This window comes from Taudactylus pleione, unplaced genomic scaffold (genome assembly GCF_031769625.1).
Source record: "Taudactylus pleione unplaced genomic scaffold, aTauple2 ptg000354l, whole genome shotgun sequence".
NCBI classification, from domain to species: Eukaryota; Metazoa; Chordata; class Amphibia; order Anura; family Myobatrachidae; genus Taudactylus; species Taudactylus pleione.
In genome coordinates this window covers 869,775-881,205 of record NW_028284755.1, presented here as the reverse complement: position 1 = coordinate 881,205, position 11,431 = coordinate 869,775, and the positions used below count along the sequence as shown (strand labels likewise).

The 11,431-nt window shown below is 46.3% G+C and overlaps 1 pseudogene; it reads left to right on the top strand.

Annotated features, from left to right (window-relative positions):
* The first annotated feature begins 7,674 nt into the window (after positions 1–7,674).
* On the top strand, positions 7,675–11,204 carry LOC148508581 (interferon-induced protein with tetratricopeptide repeats 5 pseudogene; annotated as a pseudogene).
* Positions 11,205–11,431: the final 227 nt, after the last annotated feature.

Genomic DNA, 11,431 nt, shown 5'->3' with positions numbered 1-11,431 from the left:
AAGGCAACATCTCTGTGCTTTATTAATTCACTCTGGCCCTGACTTCTCCTGACCGGGAACCTTATGACCTCGATTGGGAGGCTGATTTATCAGCCCCTATTGATGACGAGGGACGGTCCACCATTAGATCCACAATTGCTAAGGCTTCCATTAGTGTAGCCATAAGGGAAACATGTTATAAAGTATACACGAGATGATGGTACTTGGTGCCATCCAAGCTTTACACCCAATTTCCATTTACATCAAGCTCCTGCTGGGGACATTGTGGTGAGCAGGGCACATTTTATCATACTTGATGTTCTTGCCCCATTATTAGCTCTTATTGGGATCAAGGGCCTGATTCAGCATGGATCGCAATTGTAACTGCGTACACATATTGGGTGATTGTTAGCCATTGCGTATGAGTGAGTGACAGGCTGTGAGTGTTTGTGGGTGGTGACAGGGGAGTGGTTGGAGAAACGCAGGCGTGTCTGTCCGTTTAAACGCTGTTGCAATGGCAATTGTATATGCAGCTTGTGTACTCACTGCTTGCGACGAGACTTGCAATTTCTGCGACGGGTCAGACCTGCTGTAAATGTGCGTGATGGGTTGATGTGCTCCGATGTTACCGAAGTATACGCAGGACTGCAAGGTATTACAGATGTTAGAAAGCAGCAGTAGGAGACTCTATGCTGGATGAGCGGTGGCAAACATTAGCATATTTTTGCAGCTTCATTGCGTGCGATTATGCAGCTGCGATCGCAATTGTGATCCATGCTGAATCAGGCCCCAAGTGTGGAACCTGATCTCACAGATCCTGGGTTTGTCTCTGCCACAACGTGTATCTACAGCACTTTAGAGTGCACCATTGCAGTTTGCTAGCACACACCAAGACAAGCTTATAGTCCATTCTTGTATTGTCACTAAATAGAGAGCCATCAGGCGTCAGGGATCTGCTGTGTAACTGGGATCACTTCCAAGGATCCTTCTGAGGAATCACAGAAAGGAGAGGAGTTAATCATGCTTATGAAAATGGATGAAGCAGGACTACTTCCGATCACGATTGAGGATGTTGATGATGCAGGTGTTGGTGTTGGAGATTACAGACGCTTGGATCTAATAGAGAGAAGGGAGCAGCTAGGTGATGCTGGACTGATTGCTATGTTTTAGGAAAAAGTTTGTGAATTTTGCAAACACTTTGGAATTTGATGAATGCGCTGCAAGTGACGTAAAAGAGAGGAGGTTCCTAGATGGTTAAGGTCCTTATCTCTACTCACTCTTGCTTGGCAAACGAGTGCGGACAGACCACCTGCAGAGTCACAAACACGTGGGCGATAAATTGCGGCAGTGTCACCGAACAATATTAGCACAGCTAAACTGCTAATGCGCACACACACAAAAATAATATATTTTTTTTTTGTGGATTGATATTAATTTAATTTTACTTTACTTTTTTTTTTTACACTGGGGAAGAGCACCCCTGAACGAGGCAGCAGCCCCTTGATGAACAACACAGACAGCTCCCCTTTTTAATGGACAAGCACCCCTGCCAAGTGTGGACAGACGACCTGCAGAGTCACAAATATGAGGACGATAAACTGCGGCACCAAACAATATTAGCGCAGCTAAGCTGCTAATGCACACACACAAAAATTATTTTTTTTTGTGAATTGACAGAGCACCCCCCCTGGACAACACAGCACCCCTTTATGGACCGCAGCCCTAGCCTGATGGACTGGACAACAACACAGCAGCAGCCACAGTTAATTGACAGGACAAGTTACACAGCAGCTGCAGCACCCACTGAAGGAAGCCCCCCTTTATATACTGCAGCCTAAGCCCCTTTATGGACACCACAGCAGCAGCCTTCAGCCCAAGACCCTGACTGGATACACACACTGAGTGACTGACAGTGACTGACTACATCTGCCAGCTTCTCTCTCCACAGCCAGAGTGAAAATGGCGCTGATCGCGGGAACCTTTATATAATCCAAAACCTGTGAGAATCTGACAGCGGGATGATGACATTTTGCCTCATTTTGATATCCCAGTCACGCGGGAAACCTCGAGCCGCATTCGGATCTCGGTCCAGATCTCAGAGAACCGGACCCACTCATATCTAACCAAAACCAAATGGCACCAGAGGCAAATGCAATCTTCACTGACAACTAAAAATAAATATATGGTAAAAAATAAAATAAAAATAAATATCCAAAATAAATATCCAAAATAAAAGACCAAAAGATCAAAAAATAAGAACTAAAAGAAACAAAAAAATGTATGAGTCAAAATTTAAATATAAAAATATAATTATAACAAATAAAACAAAATAATCAAACAAACAAATACACAAATAGAAAAAACAAGTTCCAGAATGATACATAAGACATCCGGCTGATGCCTAAACAAGAATCTAATTCAGAAACACTGACAATGGATTGAGGCCCTGATTCAGAGTCAGACGCTCTGACAGTGCGCTCGCTCTGAATCAGGGCCGTCCCTCTGAAATTAAGAGCCTCCCGGCCGCTCGCTTAGCTGTGGGTGACCACCCACAGCTATAGCGAGCGGCCAAAATGATGGTCGCGATGGTCAAGACCATCGCGACCATTGGGCTTGCGACGAGACCCTTGCGGTAGGGTCTCTTTGCCGCAAGCCCGGGAGTGCTTTTGGCTCTATCAGAGCCAAAAGCACTCCCACTGACATCACTAGTGATGTCAGTGGGGCCGGCCCCAGACGGTAGGCGTTCCCATGGGAATGCCTCCGTCTGGGCAGCCACGCCCCCGGCACGCCCACCACTCACCATCGACAGCACGCCCCCTTTGGAGCGAGACCCATAACGACGGCTTGGCCGTCGTTATTCGGGTCTCGCGCATGCGCACTTTGCCAACATCAACCCGCTTGCGAGCGCTCAGCGCTCGCGGGCGCATCTGAATTAGGCCCTGAATTCATTCAACCCTGTAGGGGCAACTGTGTTGTAACACCGCCACCTGCTGTCCCTCCAGTGTAATCACTCAAACACTTTAAGTCTTATGAAGCATACACACGGTCAGATTTTTCTTCAGATCTGAACGATAACAATTTTAAAAAATCGTTCAATCGTTCATATCTGAAGGAAAATCTGACATATCTGACATGTCTGAATGATGAACGATGCACGTTCCCGATGGTCAGATAACGATATCTGACATCTGATGTGTTTGTAGTCAGATTTGGACGATTCCATTCATTTTAATGCAGTCAAAACTCGTTCATAGTTCAAATCATTCAAATCGTTGGTCAAATCGTTCATCAAATCGTTCAGATCGTTCAAATCGTTCATCTGACACATCTGACAAATCTGACCGTGTGTATGCTCCATTAGGGTCTGATTCAGCAGCTGAATGCAGATTCCCGATTATTGGGATTCAGCGCGTGTGCACAGAATCCGTTCTGCGCATGTGTAGAATGGATCCTGCGTGAACAGGTGGAGAGCTGCAGCAGACTGTCAGTGATTGACAGTCTGCTGCCATTTGTGGGCAGGGAGGGGACGGTGATGGCCTCCATTTTTTCAAAACGGAGACATGTCATTGCCATTCGATGGCTGGCCTGCATGGCCCAATGGCCAGTTGAGGATCACACAGGTGATCTGATGCTGTATCAATGGACAAAGCTAGCTCGGATCATTAATGCATACAGGAGGCATGATGCCTCCTACTGCACTAACATAATAGCAAGGTCGGAATTGCAATCCTTCTTGGGTGCGGCTTTGCAATTCCGTCCTGTGCTGAATCAGCCCCTCAATCAGTTGTTATATTTCAACAAATACATTGGTTACACCTGTGCAACATCGCCACTGTGTGCATCTCTGAAACAGGCCCTCAGACACAAAGTGAATATACCTAATTAAAAACAGTAGAAAAGTGAACATCTCAAAATTGTTCTTTCTGGATTTCTTCCAGCTGAATAATATCTCCAGATGAGTGCAAAAATAAATATAGTGAAGTACATCAATTATATACATATACATTGTTGCTTAAGTTGCACCAAAAAGCCCCTCTTGGTGCTAAAGCTGGGTACACACCTTTACAATCATCTGGCCGTTTTTTCGATATGAGCCGTTCATTCAATATGGAAAGAGTTTGTGCGCATGTTCCATCCTGTTATGTTGGATGAAAACTGGTTGAATCGGAGGATCGCACCTTTTGAGCAGCTTAATTTTCATCCGATTCGACAGGGCCTGGTCGTACCGAAATTGCTGTGTGTATGCACCTTCCATCGTTTTTACGACCGCTCTTACGATTGTACACTAAACCTGGGGCTGCCACTCTGAGCATGCATAATTACACTCGGGAAGTTCAGGAAGCATTCTGTGTGCCACGCACCTCTTCTCGCCTCTGCAACCAATTCCTGGTCCAACAACTCTGATTTCTTATCCTCTTTCTCCTCCTGATAGCTTGAATTGTTGTTGCCATAGCTGCAAGAATACAAGCTCGAGCCTTCCTCTTTCTCAAATTCAAACTCATGCTGGAGAATGACAAAGACAAAAGAACGTTCTGTCCTATACTGTAGCTAGTTCAGAAACGAACGGAAAATGTTCACATAGGCTTGTTTTGTTCTCATAATCACACCCCCTTTCTGCCCATTATGTTAATTTTAGGCACACCCACTGTGAGTGCAGCCTGAAATCAGGAAAATGTGTATGCTGGTACAATAATTTCCTTGCGATATTTTGGCAGCACGGGATCGAAGGTCGCACATTGGATTGTATATGTGTGTACGAGATTGGTATGAAACACCACCGGATGCATCCCGACGCCGGAAGACCGGCAACAGAAGATCCCGACAGGTAAGTTTTTTCGCTATTACTAACCCTCTCCCCCTCTAACCCTAACCCTCCCTTAGGGGAGCCTAACCTTAACCTCCCCCCAAGTGCCTAACCCTAACCTCCCCCTGTAAGTGCCTAAACCTAACCCCCCCTTCCCCTAAGAGCCTAAACCTAACCCTCCCGGGTGTGTGCCTAACCCTAACTCTCCCCTGGGGATGCCTAATCCTAATCCCCCTTCCCCTAGCCTAACCCTAACCCTCCCGGGGGAGTGCCTAACCCTTAATCCCCCCCCAGGAGCCCCTAACCTAACCCTCCCTCCCCCCCCCCCCCCACGTGGCTGAGAATTACATGGAGGAGTGTATTGAAAAGATCTAAAGGATAAAGGAAAGAATAGAAGAGGAAATTCCTTCCCAGAATAAATTCTATTGGGACTTGAACAGACTTTCCTTACTGAGAGTAAGAGACTTTTTTCATTGGTTGAACATCTGACAGCGCCAAAGTGTAACTTTATTATTGTATTTAGTGTTTTAAACATCGCACATGGCCACAGCAGGCATTTTTTTTTACGGTTTTTAAAACGGCTCTTTCATCTAATCCTCCTTCCTTTTATTCCTTTTGAAGTAAAGAGCTATATAAATAAACGGGACGGGTACGGGATCCCGGCGCTCAGGATCCCGGCAGTTAAAATCCTGACGTGGGCATCCCGACAGGGTTAGTATACCAACACCTGTCAGTAAGTATCCTAATCCTCTCCTTCTCCCTACCCCTAACAATCCCTCCCCGGTCACAAAACCTAACCCTCCCCTCCTTAAACCTAACCCTCCCCCAGTGGCGTCCCTCCCCGCTTGTACACACGGTGCTGGAAGTGTTGTATTGCGTGTGGCTTTGCCACATACAGAAAAAGGGGTGTGGCATCATGGACAGGGATCATGGCCCCATGGGACAAACCCTCCATTTTAGTCCCTGCGGGTGTCCGGAGGTGTGGGCTGCACCCGGGGACCACTCTGTTTGTAGTGCCGGTTCCCTCACTGTATCAGGAGCCAAGTGCTGCACGTAATGCTACAGTGCATTCAGCACCTGGCTCCTGTCACTGAGGAGGAGTTGGCACTTTGGTGACACCCTGGTGTGTCCTGCACCCCCCTTGTAACACCAGTGCCACCCCCTGTGTGCCTAACCCTTCATCTAGTGCCCAGGGGTAAGCTGGCAACTTTTAGCCTGGGGGGGCAAATGCATGCTAGTGGCCCTTGCAGAGGAGTAGCGTGTAGCCAGGGTGCCAGGAGCATGTGCGTGCTTAGGCACCCCCCTCAAGTGTTCCAGGGAGGAGGCGGGTCCATATACAATTAATGTAAAGTAAAAATAAAGATATGGGGCAGCCCCCTGTAGTGGTGCCCATATGCAGTGCCCCAGGAGAGGACCCCCTTATACAGGCCACCAGTAGTGATCCTCCTATGCAGTGCCCCTTATACAGTGCCCCCAGTAGTGGTCCCCCCTGTGCAGTGCCCCTTGTGCCCCCAGTAGTAAGCTTCTCATATAGTGTCCCAAGTAGTGGTCCCCCCTGTGCAGTGCCCCTTGTGCCCCCAGTAATAAGCCCCTTATATAGTGCCCCCAGTAGTGGTACACCCTATGAAGTGCCCCCAGCAGTAGTCCCCTCCTTGTAGTGCCCCCAGTAGTGCCCTCCCCCTTGTAGTGCCCCCAGTAGTAGCCCCCCTTTGTAATGCCCCCAGTAGTAGCCCCCCTTGTTGTGCCACCAGTACTAATCCCCTTGTAGAGACCCCAGTAGTGCTCTCCCCTTGTAGTGCCCCCAGTAGTAGTCCCCCTCTTGTAGTGCCCCCAGTAGTGCTCTTCCCCTTGAGGTGCCCCCAGTAGTAGTCTCTCCCCCTTGTAGTTCCCCCAGTAGCAGCCCCCCCTTGTAGTGCCCCCAGTAGTGCGCTCCCCCTTGTAGTGCCCCCAGTAGTGCTCTCCCCCTTGTAGTGCCCCCAATAGTGCTCTCCCCCTTGTAGTGCCCCCAGGAGTATTCCTCCCCTTGTAATGCTCCCACAGTACACACACATGTAATAAATAATAAAAAGACCCACTTACCTGAATCCCCTCTCCCGCCGCCGCCATCCGCTCCTCTGTCTGTCCTCCCGGGCTGGGCCGCTCTGCATTATTGGAGAGGCGTCATACGACGTCATGACGTCTCTCCCATTACCCACTGCAGGAGCTCAAAGATGGAGCAGCTCCTGCAGTGGGCGCAGCAGCAGTCAGTGAGAGTCTGACAGAAACTCATTGGCTGCCACTCAAAACAAACACACAGCTGACGGAGCCGGCGGCTGTGTGTTTGTAACTGTGTAGCCTCACCGAACTCCGAACACAGACTGCCCGCGGCCCGCATAGCGCTGCGGCCCGGGGGGCACATGGCACCCTGCCCCCCGGCCCAGCCCGCCACTGCTAGTGCCTAACCCTAAAGCTAACCCTCACCCTAACCCCGCTACTTACCTTTGAGATTCCGTTGGTCAGGATGCTGGCACCGGGATTTTGACAGGTGGCGAGATTCCGGCACAGGTATTCTCAGCGCCGGCATTCCCTGTGCTGGGATACTGCACGTATCCCTATATAACCTATTATTATTTATAAAATTGCCACTGTTAACAACAAAATCACAATTATAATACTGCATCACATAAGCAAAACAATAGGCCTTCAAAACTGGCATACTGTAGATTCCCTTTCATTTCTAAGGATTTTGCTCAGCCTACCCAGTTTCATTTCCCAGTCTAGATCTCCCTTGACTTAGCACAAACAATATCACATTACACTTTCACTTTAGTATTGATTATAAAGCTGTAGTCCCAGGCAGCAAATTCTTCCAGGCTTTCACAGTGAGGACTCATCGCAGAGCAGCAATCAGAATGAGGTAATAAATGTGTCCTTATCTAGTTTGTAATGAATTGTCTTTGCTTTAATATCCTATTCATCCTTCTGCCTCTAGAATTAGTAAACGTATATAGACCTATAGATAAAGTTGTACAGTGCATGAAATAACATATACTGTAGATACAAATCTAGTCAGAGATGGAGTGACCCATAGGGGTACTGGTGAATTCCCCTCTGCCCGCCCTCTCCTTCAGCAGTCAGGTTCTGCATTGTCGATCTATTAGAGAGTTGATTACATTGTGGAGCAATTGGAATGGTATTGTAGTTCTGCATTCATTCACTAACATACAATGGAGTCATCCCAGTGGTTAGAGCCTAGTTTTAGATAGTTGATTTTTTTTCCCCACTCGCAATTATTTTGCCCTTTATTAGACCTAATGCAGTTCTCTCTGAGTTTTAGACACTGGCCGGCCAGCAGAGCCTTAACTAGACATTTTGGTGCCCTGTGCCACAAATTTTGTTGGTGTCCCCCCACCTCCCCACCCCTTCCCCAATTTACTTAGAAGGGAAATTAGGCATGCACCTTCTAAAAATAGGGCATGGCTCTGTGGAGTGGCCCTCTCACATACTTTCTCATGTGAATCATTTATTGAAATATATTATGTGCTCCCTGGTTTGTAAGGGGATTTAGTCTCAATCCCAACAGTGTCATCCTAGCAAGAGATTTAACATAGGTGTCGAAATACTGACACCTATGTTAATCCCGATGAAGGAACGCCGAAGGACGCCAGACCGATCGTCTTTCTGCCGGGTAAGTATGCACATAGCCCGGGGATGGGGAGGTTAGGTTTAGAGACCCCTGGGGGACTTAGGGTTAGGCAGTATCCCCAGGGAAGGTTAGGGTTAGGCTAGGGGAAGAGGGGGTTAGGGTTAGGCACTAGGGGGGCAGCTTAGGGTTAGGCACCCCCCAGGGAGACTTAGGTTTAGGGTGCGGGAAGGGGGTTTAGGCACCCCTGGGTTGAGGTTAGGGTTAGGCACCCCTAAGGGAGGGTTAGGGGGGGAAGAGGGGAGGGTTAGTATACTTACGGGCGCCCCTTGGGATCTTCATCCGTTGGTCTCTCACTATCGGGATTAGAACCGGCGGCTATTGAGCCATCAGTATTTCAATCCCATTCCTTTGTAAGTATATATGAAATGCTTGCTTGGGGTTTGTTGAAACACCTGTCTTCCTGAACCACACATATTAGACAGACAATTGCTGCAAACAAGAATTTGGTGAAAATACAAGCTGAATGTTATTATGAGGGGTGTGTTGTTAGTTGTTTAATGACCTGGATGTCTGTCAGATCTCATATTATCCTCCAAGAGAAGCCCAAGCATGCACTTATTGTATGCCCCCCTTTCCCCAGCCCCCTCCCCATGCCCTGGACAGTCAGGGCATTCTGGATTTCTTGTCCTACTTCTGGTGACTTCGGCAGCACTGTACAAATCACCAGGAAAATGGAGTGGTGGCCATGTTCCTGGAGACCTGCGCATGTGCGGTAGACTCTGGCACAGTTAGAGAAGAGGTCGCCCATGCAGAGACTGCACACAGGCTCCCTTCTCTCTTAATATGACCCTTGGGAGAACACACAACCTTTGCACAAATAGGACATTGAATAGAATCAAACCCATGACCCAAATGCTGTTAGGTGGCATTGCTAACCACTGTGCCACTGTGCTTTACTTAAAATGTCAGGAAGACAGAACAAACAACAATATGTGTACCTTCTAATTTTTTTGGATTTAAAAATTGGAATAAATTATAAAAGTTATAAAAACTCTGATTTAGGCCACTACTGCTCTCAACCTGCCACTGCTAACTGCTTAGTTTAAACACCCACCCCAATGCATTCCCCTTTGAAAGACATATTAGACTTTCCCAAACATTGTTTTTACTGCAGATTAAGACCTCACGGGGCCCCAGGGTAAGATACAGGTTCGGGGACCACCCTCTTACAATTCCCGTTCATAGACAATATAGTTTTTTGTTCTTTAAAAAAATTGTCCTTTAGTATTTGCATCTTCAGTGAGGCATCTCGGATGGGTGGTGCCTCCAAACCCTGTTAATGCAATTACATGTCTCTTTTTTTTCCTCCTTAGTGACATATTAAAGAATTCTTTAAAGAAGCATTTGTTGAAGGTACAGTGCCATTTTACATGGGATCTGCTTGAGGAAGAAGTGTCCATTGACAAAGTAGAAAAAAGGCTTTCTAACCAGATTCAATTTTTAACTCCTGAACATAAATACCGGCTGTACAATCTCCTGGCTTATATAAATCACCAGAAAGACAACTTTGAGGAAGCCATCGTCTATTTACAAAAAGCTGAGGAACAAATCCAAGAGATTTCTGCAGACAACATAGATGCCAGGAGGGCAATAATTTACGGTAATTATGCCTGGATGTTCTACCACAGAGACCATTTCATTAAAGGCTACACTTATGTTAAAAAGGTGCAAGAAACCTGTAAAAAACTTGAGTCTCTCTCAAGACAGAATGCTCTGATGTTTGAGATCTACAGAGAGCAGGGATTTTCTCTGTTAACATTCAATGGAAGACACAGTGAAAGAGCGAGAGATTGTTTTGAAAAAGCTCTAGAGCTGGATCCAGAAAATCCGGAGCTGTATTCAAGCTATGCCATTGCCGTGTGCAAACTAGAAGGCAGCAACTGCCTAAAGAAACCGCTTGATGAATCTTTTCCACTTTTGAAACGTGCGGCTCAATTAAACCCGAATGATACAGTGGTCAAGGTTCTCCTTGGTTTGAAATATCAAGATTTAAATAACTCCACAGAAGGATTGTTACTAATAGAGGAGGCTCTACGAAGAACACCAGAATTTCCATATTTACTTCGCTATGTGGCAAAATTTTACAGGAGAGAAAGAATGATTGATGAAGCCATAATGGTCCTCAGTGAAGCAGTACGTTTAAACCCTACATCTAGTCATCTTAATCACCAGCTCGCCATCTGTTACAAAAATAAGATCATTGCCCTAAAGCAAAGTGCACGAAAAGCAAAGTTAAATTTTCAGTCCACAAGGAAATATACGCAGGAAATTACTGAAGCAGTTTCTTGTGCCACGTTTCATTTGGAAAAGGCTGTGGGCAATAAAGAAACATTTGTGAGTGCATACATTGCACTAACGAGCATGTACGGGATGGTGCATCAGTACAAAAAAGCAGAACAAACATATCACAAAGTTCTCAACATAGACAATGTCACACAGGAAGAGAAACAGGAGCTTTACTTGAATTGGGCAAACCATGAAAAATATAGAAGAGATTGCCAGACTGAAGCAATAAAGCATTACAAAACAGTCATAAATATAAAAAGTCCAACAGTTTATAGAGGATATGCTATAGAAGAATGCAAGACCCTTGCTGAAGAAATGATCACCAGTAATCCATTAGATAATACTGGGTTTGATTTACTGGACTTTATCCATGAACAAGATGAAAAGAATCTGGCTGAATCTGGATGTTATTCAAAAGTCCTTCAACATGACCTGGATACTGAGAAGTGAATAATATATTCTCCTGAGCCTATAAATTAAAAATGTTTCAACAGATAAATTTCATATCTACAGTTTTAAACATTGTGATATTTTTCACAATTTTGGTCATACATTGTACACTCCCCATTGCAATCTCCTCACATTAATTTACAAAGCCCTCAATCTTCTCCTGCTGACATCTCCGACTGCATCTCTCTCCACACTTACACTGGCCCACTTCTCTCTGTGAACAATTG